Below are 17903 nucleotides of genomic sequence, written 5' to 3'. Positions count from 1 at the left end.
CACACTTTCACTGACTTACTCATGCTCTCTCAAACTATCAATCACTTTCTTAGTCACTCTTACTCTCATGCTCTTTCACTTTCTCACTCACTCAATCCCACTCTTACTCACTCTCTCCTACTCTCTCCTACTCTCTCATATTCTCTCATACTCTCTCATACTCTCTCACACACACTCATACTCTCACACACACACTCATACTCTCTCACACTCACAGTCTCTTGTGTTCTAACTCACTCTCATTCTCTTAAACTCTCTCCCTCAATGTCTGCTTATTGACTGCTTCCATATCCATTTCTCCTTTCCCACACCTTCCTTTCATCTCTTGTTTCTTTTTCTTCTTGTCAGGAACCAGATCCATACAGACGACTGTAACAACCCAAAGTGCCCAAAGATTGTGTTCAGGAGTTCAGGATGCAGAAGCGGAGCCACAGGACCTGGTGCAGGGCGACTGCACTCACCCGGTTGTTGAGCACCTAGAGTTGTGCAGCCACATACCAGAGCCCTGACATAGCAGCGGATGTTTCCTGAAAAAAAAAGTGATATCCTGCAGGCACCCTGGAGCAGGCATGAGGCATAGCACTAGAATCATGTGCAGGATGCTGCAGACTGGGAGTATGGAAGCTAAGCAGAGTATATAACGGAAGCATAGCAAGCAAGGGGGACAGAGCGAGCAAGAAACATAACCAGACAATACATACATGGTACAGGACACCCCTCTACCGGGGCTACAGGACAGGACACCACCCTACCGGGGATACAGAACATGACAACAAAGTACAGGGCTGACAAGACTGACCAGGCTACACATGACAAGACTACTGTCAGGACTCGGGTTATCAGGTCAGGTAGGAGCCCATGCGCAGGGGATACTTGGGGTTCAGTATGTAACCCACGGTGCATGATTATGCAAACAAAGACTCCACAAACAGAAATCCAGGTAATGCAGTGTATTTCATGTATATAACAGGACCAGCAAATAAGGGTAATACAGTCAAAGCAAGTAACCGGACGTATGGCAAAATAAAATACATGTAATAAGTCTTTTGGCAGGGAGCCCGCTTGGAAGGGCGCGACAGACAGAGAGCCCCCTTGGAAGGGCACGACAGACAGAGAGCCCGCTTGGAAGGGCACGACAGACAGAGAGCCCGCTTGGAAGGGCACGACAGACAGAGAGCCCGCTTGGAAGGGCACGAAAGGCACACAGCCCGCTTGGAAGGGCACGAAAGGCACACAGCCCGCTTGGAAGGGCACGAAAGGCACACAGCCCGCTTGGAAGGGCACGAAAGGCACACAGCCCGCTTGGAAGGGCACGAAAGGCACACAGCCCGCTTGGAAGGGCACAAAGCAGGGAGTCCACTTGGAAGGACACAAAGCAGGGAGTCCACTTGGAAGGACACAAAGCAGGGAGTCCACTTGGAAGGACACAAAGCAGGAAGTCCACTTGGAAGGACACAAAGCAGGGAGTCCACTTGGAAGGACACAAAGCAGGGAACCAGGAACAGTACAGGTGCAGAGCCACAGCAGGAAGGTCCATAGACTTCAATACAAAGGCCCTGACTGAAGGGCAGGGCAGGTTCATAAAGGCAGGGCAATCCAGGTAACAAGGCCCAGCTGGATGTAGACTAGGGCTCAACCCAGGTAACAAGGCACACCTGAGTTCTAAATGCTCCAGAGGGTGGAGAGTGGCCACTAGTGGTTGCAGATGTAAACACCACAGGTATAAAAAACCCATGGTTCAGGCAGCGAAAAATTGGTTCCTGACAGTACCCCCTCCCTAAGGAGCGGCCTCCGGGTGCTCCTGGGACTGTAGAGAGGCAGTATCAAAACCTGTGGTAAGAATTCTTAGCCCTAGCACGTAGAGCTTTTTCAAATACGTGCAGGTCCTCCTTTCTTACTACAGTTCCGTTAGAGGCAATGACGCAGTCTGAGGAAAGGTCATCTGCAGTGCAGTTGTAAGACATAGTGGTATTGGATGCTGGATGCATAGACATGATGGCACTGTTCCATACTCTCTCTTTCTTGGCTGTCCATGCACCAGGGGTCACGAAGCTGCCCTGTACCCAGGGCACCTCTGGAGGCAGGGGGGTAGTACCCAAACTGCGCCGGTTCAAGGCTGGAGTGGCAGGCTTAACAGACTTCTGTTCACGCAGCTGTTGCTCGTAATGGTTAAGTTCTTTCCTATGCACAATTTTCCCGTCAGATGCTAGGATGTAACCAGGAGCCCCTAAGGAGTGTTTTGCTGTTTGGGGTCTACGATTCTTTTTCCTGGGAGTAATGGGAGTGGTGGTCCCAACTGCACAAACAGCCGTGGGGTTATCAATTGCGGGTGTGTCTGTTGTATCAGCAACAGAAGCATCTGAAGACATGCTGTCCATATCAGACCAGTCGGTTTCATCAGAGATGGTCTGGAGGTCATCCGACATGGCTTCAGATGGCGCAGAAGTGCCAGGTACTGTGGATTGGTTAACCCCAGGATCACCAGGTTGGGGAAGAGATAGGGTGTGCTCCAGCTTTGATGCGTTGCTGTTGTCACATGCAGGTTCCTGGGCCTGGGGTTTGTTGGTGTGGGTTGCAGAGGGTTTAGCTGGTTTCAGAGGACATTGGGTGATCCAGTGTCCCTTTTTGCCACAGTAAAAGCAAGATTCCTCATCACGCCTTTGTTGCAATTCGGTTGCGGTAAGGGGTTCACGTTTCCTAGATTTCCTAGGAGATTTCTGTTTCATACTGGTAACAGGCTTGTTGGATTTCTCAGGTGATGTAACAGCTGTAGGTGAATGGTCTTCATGAGAGTGATTGGAGTTGGAGTCCCAGATTTGCATTAATGATTTGCACAGTTCAAGCAAGCATTCGCCTATCACTTTGATGACTGAAAGTAACCCCGCTGACTCCTTGTAATGGCCTTTGTATTCTGTCAGGACTCGGGTGATCAGGTCAGGTAGGAGCCCATGCGCAGGGGATACTTGGGGTTCAGTATGTAACCCACGGTGCATGATTATGCAAACAAAGACTCCACAAACAGAAATCCAGGTAATGCAGTGTATTTCATGTATATAACAGGACCAGCAAATAAGGGTAATACAGTCAAAGCAAGTAACCGGACGTATGGCAAAATAAAATACAGGTAATAAGTCTTTTGGCAGGGAGCCCGCTTGGAAGGGCGCGACAGACAGAGAGCCCGCTTGGAAGGGCACGACAGACAGAGAGCCCGCTTGGAAGGGCACGACAGACAGAGAGCCCGCTTGGAAGGGCACGACAGACAGAGAGCCCGCTTGGAAGGGCACGAAAGGCACACAGCCCGCTTGGAAGGGCACGAAAGGCACACAGCCCGCTTGGAAGGGCACGAAAGGCACACAGCCCGCTTGGAAGGGCACGAAAGACACACAGCCCGCTTGGAAGGGCACGAAAGGCACACAGCCCGCTTGGAAGGGTACGAAAGGCACACAGCCCGCTTGGAAGGGTACGAAAGGCACACAGCCCGCTTGGAAGGACACAAAGCAGGGAGTCCACTTGGAAGGACACAAAGCAGGGAGTCCACTTGGAAGGACACAAAGCAGGGAGTCCACTTGGAAGGACACAAAGCAGGGAGTCCACTTGGAAGGACACAAAGCAGGGAACCAGGAACAGTACAGGTGCAGAGCCACAGCAGGAAGGTCCATAGACTTCAATACAAAGGCCCTGACTGAAGGGCAGGGCAGGTTCATAAAGGCAGGGCAATCCAGGTAACAAGGCCCAGCTGGATGTAGACTAGGGCTCAACCCAGGTAACAAGGCACACCTGAGTTCTGAGTGCTCCAGAGGGTGGAGAGTGGCCACTAGTGGTTGCAGATGTAAACACCACAGGTATAAAAAACCCATGGTTCAGGCAGCGAAAAATTGGTTCCTGACAACTACACAGATACCACAGGACCAAACAGGACTAGCCTAGGACTATAAGATAACAATTGGAGATTCCGTCACATCATATGGCCATAGTATGCTTAGCCCACCACTACGCCAAAGTACTCCAATATTCGGTGGGTCCTAGCACTAAACCCTGCCTACTGAATAACTAAAGCTGAAACTGAACATTGAATCTATACACAGAAGAGAGAAGGACATACTTTTAGACTGCAGACTGAGACAAACATAACAAACAGGTGGGGCACACCTTATAAAGGAAACAGGAGCTGAAGCAAAGAGCAGAACTAGAATCCAGGAATCAGAGGTTCAGGACAGAACATACTGGAATCCAAAAATGGACCACAGCAAGACAGGAAAACCGTAGCAAGATATGAATAAACAGAAACATGCAGCTCTGCAGCCTAGGTAGAGCATGACACTTCTGTATTCTTTCTTATGCCGTGGCTCGTCCATGGTCTCCCCAGGCCGAGTTTCGGCATCAGGAGTTAAAGGTCTGTACTGGGGACTCTATTGGTCACCGGCAAGGAGATCCTCTGCCAGATGAGCTCTAAATTTTCATTAACTCATTTACTCCCACTCCCTCACACTCTCATTCATGTTCTCTTACACTCTGATTCTCATTTACTCTCGTTCTCTCTCTCACGCTCTATGCATGTCTCACTACCTTGCAAAGTCCTTCCATGTCTTGTTGCTCCGCTTCTTCTTTAGCAGCTTAATTTTCTTGTTCTTCAGTCTTCTGTCTTTCCACTTTCTTGTCCATAGCTCAGCAAATGAGACCTCCTGGCGAACTTCCGCAAAAACTGAGGAGCTTCCGGTTTCATCCTGCTTGGAGGATCAGGGGAGAGGGTATGACGATAACATCACCAATTGGAGGATGTCACTGGACAACCACCTTCTAACTTTTTCTCCAGTACTAACCCCTAACTAAACAATGTTGCAGTGCTCACCTCATATTTGTAGTCCACTACCAGATAATACCCTTGCCCAACTAAATAACTCTACCGCTAAACAACTTACCTTCCTTAATTAACCCTGTACTGTCAAGGCACAGCAGCCTCTTTTTTTAACAATACACTTGCCTCATCTCTCGACAGCATAGCTCCTGTTACTATATGTTACCCATGACAACTGAAACGCCAACCATGGCATACCAAAATCACACACTGAACGCTACTTCAGAAAATCCAAATCCATCAAAGACTTTTCTCATTACAAATTCATACTTCGCACTTACAACTCTGCCCTGTCTCTCGCTAAACAACTCTACTTCTCTACTTTCATTTCATCCCTTTCTTCCAACCCGCGATGCATTTTATCCCTTCAACTCCCTTCTCTGTCCCTCTGTAAATACACCGCAAACCTCTCTCACTGCTCAAGATCTTGCTACCCACTTCAAAGATAAGATCAAAACTATAAGACAAAGACCTTTCTTCTTTGCAGCTGCCTCCTACACCACACATCATCACACTCCCTGTTCATCCCATACTAACTGCCTTTTCCTCAACAACATATATGAAAGACGTGAATAAACCTAAAATCACGTGAGGTGTATATATAATAATAAATAGGTAATATGATACTTCCCTGATAAGACTGCAGCAACCCAAAAAATGAACACTCCTCCTCAGGGTGTAAGAATTCAAACGAACCAAACAATAATGGGGCGCAGATACATATAGGGAAAAAAACAAAAAACCAATGGTGTAAAGTGTGAAACTAATAAAGTATATGAAGTAAATATTGCACTCACAAAAAAAATGGATAATTCAGACCCATCTATGTAGAGTGTAAACTTCTTTAATATTCTTTATAAATTCTAAAAAGTAAACTTTAAAATAGTGTAGTATCCGAGAGGATATAGAAATAGCCGGCAGGAAATACACTCACATTGCCCGAATTAAATGTGAGTGTATTTCCTGCCGGCTATTTCTAAAATAAAGAATATTAAAGAAGTTTACACTCTACATAGATGGGTCTGAATTATCCATTTTTTTTGTGAGTGCAATATTTACTTCATATACTTTATTAGTTTCACACTTTACACCATTGGTTTTTTGTTTTTTTCCTCAACAACGAAAGAAGAGCTTGCAACTCTTCTTTTTTCCTCTCACCCCATTAACTGACCCCATACCATCACATCTCACAAAGTCTCTATCCCCATCCATTGGTTCATCACTTTCACACCTTTTTAATATTTCTCTACCATCTGGAACTTTACCAACCACCTTCAAGCATGCAATAATTACACTCATCCTAAAACATCCTTCCTCAGATCCAACTTGTCTGACTAGCTACTGCCCTATCTTTCTGCTTCCTTTTACCTTTAAGTTGCTTGAACAGATTGTGTACAATCACCTTACTAACTTCCTCTCCTCTAATTCCCTCCCTGCCCCTCTGCAGTGAGGTTTTAAACCCCTTCACTCTACTGAAACAGCTCTAACAAAAGTCTCCAATGGCTTGCTCTCTGTCAAACGAAAAGGTCACTTCTCCATTCTAATTCTGTTGGATCTTTCTGCTGCTTTTGATACTGTTGATCACCACTTTCTTCTTGACTCACTTGCTTCTACAGGCATTCGAGATACAGCTCTGTTCTGGATCTCCTCATATCTGTCTAATCGTTCCTTCTCTGTCAGCTTCACTGTCAAGACAATTTCACCTTTTCCACTTTCAGTTGGTGTCCCTAAAGGATCAGTCCTTGGCCCTCTGCTGTCCTCTCTTTATACTTCATATCTTTGGCGACTTATGTAGCCTCTACATAAGTTGCACGTAAAAAACACCTCTCACATCTGCCCATTCCTCACCCGAGAATCCACAAAAACCTTGGTTCATTCACTTATGATTTCCCGTCTTGACCACTGCAACAGTCTTCTGATTGGCATTCCCCTGTCTTGACTCTCTGCTCTGCAGCCTCTCCTAAATGCTGCTGCTAGGCTTATCTTCCTTGCACGCCGCTCCTCTTCTATTTCTCCGATCCTCCAAAGGCAAATCCTTGTACTAACATATTAGGCCCTCTATAACACTTCTCCTCTATACATTTCTGCCCTCATAAACAAATATTCCTCTACTCGATCCTTACATTATTCCCATGCGCTAAGGCTCTCCTCCTCACTTATCACCTCTTCCTTTTCCCGCCCACAAGATTTCATTTGTGCTGCCCCATACCCCTGTAACTCTCTTTATGTCACGATCCCGGCCGGAGTACGGTCCGGGGGGACTCACCGCGTCGCGCTCCCGTGCGGAGTGCGTCGCCCGAGTACCCGCGGCGTCACAGCCCCGTCCGGGACGCGTCGCCCGGGTGCTCGTGGCGTCGCGCTCCGGTGCGGAGTGCATCTCCCGAGTACACCCTCGGTACTTACCCCTCCCGGGACAATCCAGCCACACAGGGTCCTCTTCCGCGGCGGTTCACAAGAATGAACCGCCACACAGTGATGGACACCCACGGTGTCACAGGACACGCCCCCCTGCCGATCTCTTACCCCTATGGAGGAGAAACACGTCCATTGGACGTCATCATAGTTGGGGGCGGGATCTGGAAGGGCGGCAGGTTTAAAAGCAGAGCACTGATGCCAGTTCAGTGCTCAGTTGTTTTTACAACTAGCTGCCGTATCTACCTGGTGCTTACCTGTTTATGTTGATTCCTGTTACCGACCTTGGCTTGAATTCTGACCACGTTAACCTCTCAGCTCCTGACCCGGATTGTTTGACTATTCTCTGCCTGCTGCCTGTTACCGACCTTGGCTTGATTCCTGACCACGTTAACCTCTCAGCTCCTGACCCGGATTGTTTGACTATTCTCTGCCTGCTGCCTGTTACCGACCTTGGCTTGATTCCTGACCACGTTAACCTCTCAGCTCCTGACCCGGATTGTTTGACTATTCTCTGCCTGCTGCCTGTTACCGACCTTGGCTTGAATTCTGACCACGTTAACCTCTCGGCTCCTGACCCGGCTTGTTTTGACCATTCTCTGCCTGATACCTGGTACCGACCTCGGCTTGATTCCTGACCTCGTTTACTTCTCTGCTCCTAACCTGGACTATCTGACCAATAAGAGACAGGTCCATTTGTTTCCTGCATCCTGGTTTCCACACCTTTGCAAACGTAAAGTATAGTAAAGTATCAATCTTTGCAGACGATACTAAGCTCTGTAACGTGGTTAACACAATAGAGGACAGTGCACGATTACAAATGGATCTGCATAGGTTGGAGGCTTGGGCTGGGATGTGGCAGATGAGGTTCAACACAGATAAATGTAAGGTTATGCACATGGGGAAGAAAAATCCAGGCTGGGAATATGTATTAAATGGGAAAACACTGGGGACGACTGACATGGAAAAGGACTTAGGAGTTTTAGTTAACAGTAAATTTACCTGTAGCGAACAGTGTCAGGCAGCTGCTGCTAAGGCAAATAAAATCATGGGGTGCATCAAAAGGGGCATAGATGCCCACGACAAGGAAATAATTCTACCACTGTACAAGTCACTAGTCAGACCACACATGGAATACTGTGTACAGTACTGGGCACCAGTGTACAAGAAAGATATAGTGGAGCTGGAGAGGGTTCAAAGACGGGCAACCAGAGTAATAAGGGGAATGGGAGGACTACAGTACCCAGAAAGATTATCAGAATTAGGGTTATTTAGTTTGGAAAAAAGACGGCTTAGGGGGGATTTAATAACTATGTATAAATATATAAGGGGACAGTACAGAGATCACTCCCAGGACCTATTTATACCCAGGACTGTATCTATAACAAGGGGACATCCTCTACGGTTGGAGGAAAGAAGGTTTCTACACCAGCACAGACGGGGGTTCTTTACAGTAAGAGCGGTGAGATTATGGAACTCTCTGCCAGAGGAAGTGGTTATGGCAAACTCAATAAAAGAGTTCAAAAGGAGCCTGGACGTGTTTCTTGAAAGCAATAATATTACAAGTTATGGATATTAGATTAATAGGGACAGAACGTTGATCCAGGGATTTATTCTGATTGCCATATTTGGCGTCGGGAAGGAATTTTCCCCCTGGTATGGGGCAATTGGCATCTGCTTCATAAGGGTTTTTTTGCCTTCCTCTGGATCAACACAGTAGGGACACAATATGTATATAGGTTGAACTTGATGGACTTTGGTCTTTTTTCAACCTTATGAACTATATGTTATGAACTATGTTAACACTTTAACCCTCTCTCCCAACATGCCAGAAAAATCTCAAAACCCACTTCTTCAGAGAAGCATACCACCATAGTTGCTAGAACTTCCCTGTCACTGATACAACCACCACAGTACCTCTCACCTTTGTCTGTTCCTTATGTTTGTCCTCACCTCATTCCCTCAAAATTGTAAGTTTGTTAGCAGGTCTCTGTCCACCTAATGTATAGGTTTGTCTTAGTCTGTCAATTCTAGTTTTGTCATACCCTTTAAATATATGTATTGTAAGAAGTGCTGCGTACATTGTTGGCGCTATATAAATAAAAGATAACTTTTTGAGTTCATAATGTTTCATCAATGCAACTTCTTGAACTCATGGTACTAGATGCATATTGAAAGTGCGCAAGGACATGTTAACCCCTTAACGTCCATTGATGGGTCAGGCACGTCACGGAAAAATCTGCCACGTCATTTCATTAAACAAGCTTAGAAAGTGATCTACGATCACTTTCTTCTCTTAAACGGTGTTGCTGTAATGCTTCGATGTTAAACAGTGTTGCTGTAAATGGCCACCCATGGTTAAAGGATAGACACATGAAACACAGGGTGAATGCACCACAAGGATGGCAGCTGTAGGCAACCAATAACAGGATTCAATATGTTAAGGATATGATAGGGACCCAGATATTTGGGTCCAAGTTTCTTGGATGGACATGGGAGTCTCAAGATGTAGCAGACAGACATACTTTGTCTCCTGGCTGGTATAATGGAGGCTGAGATCGGTGTTAATCAGCATAAGCTGTTTATAAGTATTTTGTGAAATTGTCAGTCTTTTTCAAGGTTTGGAACTGTTGGTTCAAGTATGTGAGACTTTGACTCTCCAGGAACCACGTGATCAGTAGGAAGAGCTGGAAACATGACAGGATGGTACCCATAATTGGCATAAAAAGGTGGTATTTTTTTCAGTTTGGCTGAAAATTCAGGGGCATTTTTAATTCTGGAACTAAATGTGTTCATTCTTACACGGTCACTCACTCTCTGTCTCACGCTGTCTCACGATTGTTTTCCTACCTTCTCTGTCCTCCATTTCCATTTCTATTATTATTATCTTTTATTTATAAAGAGCCAACAATTTACGCAGTGATTAATTTACGCTTCTGCATCTTCTTTCTAATATCTTTGCTTTTCTTTTTCCATTCTATCTTCAATCCTTAATCTGGTATTTCTTATTTCATCTGTAACTCTGCCAACATAACCTGACAATTTCCGCCAAAATGGCAGTGCTATGGTGATGTCCTCCTCAATCCTCCAAACTGGGAAGAGGACGTCAGCATAAGTTACAACTGAGGGCAATATGGAAGCGCTTGCGGTAACAACATCTCCCTGATCCTCCAATCAGAGGAGAGGACATCACCACAAGCCCCATCATTTTGTCCTCAATTCACCTGTCAATGGGACATAGGGTCTCCTAGTTGGTAAATTCCAGACCCTCTTTTGTCAAAGACTACGTTATATTTCGAATGTGGTACTGGAATCTGTGGGTTGACAGGAACAGAGGGTTCAGCACAGACTGATGAAGATCATCAAATAACGTAGCCTTGGCATGGCAGATAACAGACCAGGAGTCCAGAGCCTGGCTGTAAGTATGAAGCAGGTGATGTGCTCAGACTTGGGGTTCCCCAGAAAGCAACAAGATCACAGTACATACTTTTATAACGTCCATGACATAGGTTCTTGGCCAAAGAGAAAACTGACATGCCACCATAAAGGTCTGCTAGTTGGAACAACCCCTGTAAAAACCTTCAGGGAGATGAATGGGAGATCCAGGGGCCATTGCTGCAGTTACTTCAGTATGTACTGATTGAACCGATCCAGGTGACGGGCCTGGGGATAACTGTGTGGCAATTTGTAATTCCTGAAGCTGTTGCTGCATAGTGATAGAGTACAGAGGGTTGTCATAAATGGTAATTTTTCAAGCTGGACAAAAGTTGTAAGTCGTGTCCCTCAGGGTTCTGTTCTGGGATCAATTTTATTAAACATATTTACAAATGATCTTGCAATAGGCGTTGAAAGTCATGTTTCCGTGTTTGCGGATGACACTAAACTCTGTAAAGTAACACAATGTGAGCAGGATATTACTTTGCTGCAGGATTTAGATAGACTAGGGAACTGGGCACACAAATGGCAGATGAAATTGAATGTAGATAAATGCAAAGTTACGCATTTTGGGGTAAGGAATGCACAGGCAACTTACACCCTAAATGGTAGTGAATTAGGGATAACAACAAATGAGAAAGATTTGGGAATTGTTATAGACAACAAACTAGGCAACAATGTACAATGTCAGTCAGCAGTTGCTAAGGCCAGTAAGGTCATGTATAAAAACATAAAGAGGGGCATCAATTCGTGGGATAAAAATATAATTTTGCCTTTTAATAAATAAATGGTAAGACCACACCTTGAATATGCTGTGCAATTCTGGGCACCCATAATAAAGAAGGATATTATAGCACTAATAAAAGGAAAGGAACACTTTAGTTATGAAGGTTAACAAATTTAAATCTGTTTAGTTTAGAAAATGGCACCTCAGAGGGGATATGATAGCATTATATAAACATATTCGGGGCCAATATAAACCATTATCTGCAAACCTGTTTGTGAACAGGACATTGCATAGGACACATGGTCACACATTTAGACTGGAAGATAGGAGATTTAGTTAAAGGCAAAGGAAAGGCTTTTTTACATTAAGGGCAATAAAGATGTGGAATTCTCTGCCTGCAGAGTCTGTACAGATGTTTAAACAGCAACTAGATGAATACTGTTCAGGGATATAATTTTTTAATTTATGAGGAAACAGTTTCTTGATCCAAGGAGAGATCTGGCTGCCATTCTGGGATCAAGAAGGATTATTTTTCCCTAGTTTGTTGCAAAATTGGAAATAGCTATAAACTGGATTTTTTTTGCCTTCTTTTGGATCAACTGTAATTAACAGATATGGGAAAGGCTGAACTTGATGGACGTCTTTTTTCTGCCTATGTAACAATGTTAGCATTGCTGATTTGTAAGTTATATACAGACCAGGTTAGGGGCGCTATCTGAGCAGTAAGAGCTGTTATTGTATCTGTTATCTCTGTGGGCTCCATAACGGGCTTAGTCGTCCTGTTTGGTATGCGCTTACAAATCTTGGAAAGGAGCCCAAAGGGCAGGGAGGAGCACACTTGCTAACAGTACACACAAAAGGGGTCAAATCATGGGTCAGGGAGCCAGAGAGAAGGATAAACAAATTAAGCTAAGGGTCAGGGATCCAGAGAGCAATCCAAGAAAATAGAAAAGGAGGGACATAGAGATCAATAAACCTCACTGTAGCACAGGGGAGGGCTGGCAGCCCAAGGCCTGGGGGGCAAGTCTAGTCAACTGGCCCATTGCGCCACCAAAGCGGCTGCGAGCGACATTGAAAGCGGCTGTCGTGCAGCAGTCACTCCACCGGCGCTTAATGAAATCAAAGCGGCCGGCGTGCACGCACCGCACCACCCAATGGCCGTGCCTCAGCTCTTCATCCCACCCCTTTTAAGACGTGGGACAAAGAGCTGAGGCACAGCCGTTGGGTCTGACTGCCGCATGATGCAGGGGCATACCTAGAGTATTTGGCACCTGTGGCATATACTGTATGTGGCACCCCCCCACACACTTTAAAACTGCATAGTTTCTATGGTTAGGCAAACATTGACAGGGGTACAGCATAACTATTATATACTGAGGCACACATTGACGTCAATGCGTGCCTATCACTATACATTGAGCCAGACACTGACAATACTGCACTACAACCCCTATCACTATATACTAAGCCAAACATTGATGTGGTGTAGGCCTACCACGTCAGTGAAAAACCCAAAAAACTTTAAAATACTTTATTAAAAGCAACTCACCAAAATTAGACTAAAAAAAATCAACAACAATATTAATTAATATATATATATATATATATATATATAATTAACAGCAATCACAATCCTATCATGCCCAGGTTCTAGCATGTGCTGGCTGACTTAGCATGATAGGAGTGTGATTGCCGTTTGCAATATATATATATATATATATATATATATATAATTATTCTGTCCAATAAAAGTGTTGTTAACACACCAAAGTTGGACCAAAAAAAAATTGATAACAGCAATCACACTCCTATCATGCCTAGGCAGCCAGTTTATGCTGGAATCTGGGCATGAAAGGAATGTGATTACAGCCTCCCTATGCCATGCTATCACCCAACACTTACACATCCATGCTATCTGAAACCCTCATTCATAAACATTCAGCATAACACCAGCATAAAAGATTGGAGTTAGGGTGTAACACTGTCAAGCTCTGGCTCAGTATATAGTGATGGGAATTATGCTTTACAACCATCAATGTTTGGCTCAGTATATATTGATGCGAGTTAAAGTGTATCACAATCAGTTCCTGGCTCATTATATAGTGATAGGAGTTATGGTGTAACACTCTCAATGTCTGGCACTATATAAAATGATGGGAGTTAATATGTACTATAATCAGTGCCTGTCTCAGTATAAATTGATGGGAGTTATGATGTACCAATGTCATTGGTTCAGTAAATAGTGATGGGGTTATACTGTACCATCATTAGTCCCTGGCTTAGTATAACAAGATAGGAGGTATGCTGCAGCATCATCAATTACTGGCTCAATAAATAAAGTGATGGGAGTTATCCTGTACCAATATCAAGGTCCGGCTCAGTATATAGTGATGGGAATTATACTGTCCCATCATCTGTGTCTGGTTGAGTATATAGTGGTGGGAGTTATGCTATACCACTGTCTGTGTCTGACTCTGTATAGAATGATGGAAGTTATACTATAGCACTGTCTGTGTCTGACTCAGTTTATAGTGATGGGAGTTATGCTCTACTATTGTCATTTTCTGACTTAGTATATAGTCATGAGGATTATGCTGTACCGCTCTCAATCTCTGGCTTAGTGTATAGTGATGGGTGTTATGCTGTACCACTGTCTATGTCTGGCTCAGTATATAGTAATGGGAGTTATGTTTTACAATAATTAATGTTTGGCTCATTTTATAGTGATGATAGTTAAAATGTATTATAAGCAGTGCCTGGCTAGGTAATAACTGATGGGACATATGGCGTACCACTGTCAATGTCTGACTCAAAATACAATGATGGGAGTTACCGTATTTGCTCGATTATGAGACGACCCCCCAAAATCTGAATATTAATTTATGAAAAAAAGAAAAAGCCTGGATATAAGACGACCCTATAGGAAAAAAGTTTTACCAGTAAATGTTAATTTATGTAAACTATGTAAACAATTGTTTGTTAATAAAAGCTATGATTGAGAAAAATATTTTGTTTTTATTTCCTTTTTTTCAACCTGCCCCCCCAGTTATCCACATCTGCCCCCAGGCTTGCCACACTGCCCCAGAAATGCCTTATACCCCATATATGCCACTGTGCCCCATGATATGCCTTTTAACCCTCTAAATGCCACTGTGCCTCATGATATGCCTTTTAACCCTCTATATGCCACTTTGCCCCATGATATGCCTTTTGACCCCCTATGTGCCACTCTGCCTCCAGAATTGCCTTGTACCCCTATATGCCACTCTGGCATTTAGGGGGTTAAAAGGCATATTATGGGACAGAGTGGCATATAGGGAGGTATAGGGCATTTCAGGAGGCAGAGTGGCGTATAGAGGGTTAAAAGGCATTTCTGGAGGCAGAGTGGCAATAAGGGGGTTAAAAGGCATTTCACAGAGCACTCTGCTTCCAGAAATGCCTTATGCCCCCATTTAACACTCCGTCCCACTCCCTCCTTCAAACTTACCGGTGCTTCTGAGTCCCTGGTGCTTAATCGGGGCAGCGTGTAGAGCTCTACGCGATTCGCGTAGAGCTCTACACGCTGCCCGGACTAAGCACCGGGGACTCAGAAGCACTGGTAAGTTGGGGGGTCATAACACAGGAGGATCCAGGTCCCCTGCATCGCTGCGGGGGATCTGGATGTTAGTCTCATAGTCAGACCTATTTGAGGTCTGATTATAAGACGACCCCAATTATAAGACGAGGGGTATTTTTCAGAGCATTTGCTCTGGAAAAACCTCTTCTTATAATCAAGCAAATACGGTAATATGTGCCATAATCAGTGCCTATCTCAGTATAAATTGATATGGTGTACCAATGTCAATATCTGGTTCAGTATATAGTGATAGGGGTTATGCTGTACCACCCTTAGCCCCTGGCTCAGTATAAAGTGATAGGAGATATGCTGCAGCACTGTCCATCTCTTGCTCAGTATATAGTCATGGGAGTTATGTTGTATCACTATCATAGTCTGGCTCAGTATATAGTGATAAGAGTTATGATGTTGCACCGTCTGTGTCTGGCTCAGTATATAGTGAAGGGGATTATACTGTCCCATCATCTGTGTCTGGTTAAATGTATAATGATGGCCCAGTATACAGTGGTGGGAGATATACTGCAACACCATCAGTCTCCTGCTCTGTATATAGTACTATGTTTTACCACTATCATGATCTGGCTCAGTATATAGTGATGGGGTTTATACTGTCTCATCATCTGTGTCTGGTTGAGTATATAGTGATGGGATTTATGCTGTACCACCATCAATGTCCGGCTGAATATATAGTTATGGAAGTTATGCTGTACCACAGTCAATGGCTGGCTCAGTGTACAGTGATGGGAGTTATGCTTTACAGCCGCCAGTGCCTGGCTCAGTATACAGTGATGGGAGTTATGCTTTACAACCGTCAGTGCCTGGCCCAGTATAAAGTGATGGGAGTTATGCTGTACCACTGCCGATGCATGGCTCAGTATATAGTGATGGGAGTTATGCTCCACCATTGTCAATTTCTGGCTCACTATATAGTGATTTGAGATATGCTGCAGCACAGTTAATGTCTGGCTCAGTATTTTGTGATGGAAGTTATGGCTCAGTAAATAGTGAACATGAATATAGCATTGATGAAGTCATTGATCAGTAACTGAGGCTCAAACCCATAGGATGGAAATCCATTTACAGAATAGACTGTGGTCACTTTGGACCTGTATTTTTCTGGGGTTTTGTTATAGAAAGCAGTATTTGTTGAATAAATGTCATTTATTTAAACGTATTTAATTTATTAAATAGAACTTAATTGTGAATGGGGGTGGTGCCACATAAAGCATCTGCCCAGGTGCCAAATAATCTAGGCAAAACTCTTCTTTTGTTTAATTTTGTATAATTATGCATATTGTCTCCTATAAACCATAACTCTGCCCCATTTCATCTAAAAAAACACCTCTCTTTCTTCTCTTGTAGCCTTTCTGTTACATCCCAAGCTGTGTGCTAGCCACCTTCTGAAGCCAATCAGTAAACCACCCACACTTCTGTTTATACATCCTCTTCTGCAGCTTGAAACCACTTAGCCCTAATTACTGTTACAAGAGAGCTACTACTCTCTCTTTTCATCATTCCCTTTGTTTCAATTTCCCATAATACTCCCTTGGTTTGTAAGCTCACGTCTCATGTGTGGGGCCCTCAAAACCCTACCATTCCTGCCAGGAACTTTGTATAAAGTTCCATAAGGCTAGATGACAAGCTTATGGGCATGGTTCTCAGCTTCTGATGTGTATGTATATACTGTATTAATGTATTTTTGTTATGTATGTGTTAACAGCCTGATTTAAATTGTTGAGTTTAATAAATAAAAGATAATAATAATATGTGGTCACAAAACAAAACTGTAAATATGCAGGTCAGAGGCCACAGTACCCTTTAGCACTAGTGTATTCTGGCATTGACTGTCTAGTTCTAGGCCTAGGGGGCAGGTCCATGGGGCAGCATTTGCATTGGGGAATCATACTTCCTGTAGCTCCATTGCTCAATGTGTCAGTCAAAAGGGAGATCACAGATTTCTCTTAATTAGCCAATTCATTCAATGGAAGATTTTAGGGGTAGATCATGAAGGGATTTCAGAGGTAGAAACTATGTTAGGAATCTTCATGTAGGTACCGCTCATACACATTTAACATTTAGGGATTAATAATTTGAGGTAAGCGTGGTAATGTCTATTTCTTGTAAATTATGTATGGATCTACAGCAGGATGCATCTTCTGTATCTTTTGCAGATGTTTTAACAATGTTTGAGAGACAAGAGCTGCAAATTAGAGATTTTAAAATACGGTGCTATTTTATTCCCCACATTAGTCTTATTTAGAGTACTGAGGAACTATATAAAAATAATGACTTGCATCTTTTTTCCAGGAGGAACATACCTTTTTAGTTATTAAGAGGCATTTAAACTAGGAGAGGGGGCAATTGGATGTCAAGGGTAAACACTACATGCTCTTCCCCATGCCATGGATACATTTGGAGATTGTATAACTGTGGTGTGTAGGTTATTGTCATTCCAGAATACTCATTATACATGAAAGATAGAGAAGGCAGAAGAGGAAGAGGGGTTGCTTAACGGGAGACTCCAACCATCATATGCACTTTAATAAATCTGAGTTCAATGCGAGTGCTTTCCTGTCACTGATTGACAGTGTCAAGAGCTGCTGTAGGACAGTAACTTCTACGCGAGGTAAGTGCTTTAGTTACATTTTTTGTGGGGGTTTGGAAGAATATGTCGTAATGTACACACAGGGAATTGTTATATCCATTCTTCTATAGTGGAGGTGTCAGGGACACTAAACTTTTTCTTTAAAGGCTAATCTGATACAAGATAAGAATAAGTGCCTAGAGAATTTTGATTATAGTTACATATTTTAAATACAATGGTTGTGTTCATAGGTGTCAATTGTAGACCCCCTGGA

This window comes from Sceloporus occidentalis, unplaced genomic scaffold (genome assembly GCF_023333645.1).
Source record: "Sceloporus occidentalis isolate IW3139 unplaced genomic scaffold, rSceOcc1.0.p SCAF_18, whole genome shotgun sequence".
NCBI classification, from domain to species: domain Eukaryota; kingdom Metazoa; phylum Chordata; class Lepidosauria; order Squamata; family Phrynosomatidae; genus Sceloporus; species Sceloporus occidentalis.
Note: the sequence above shows the minus strand (reverse complement) of the source record.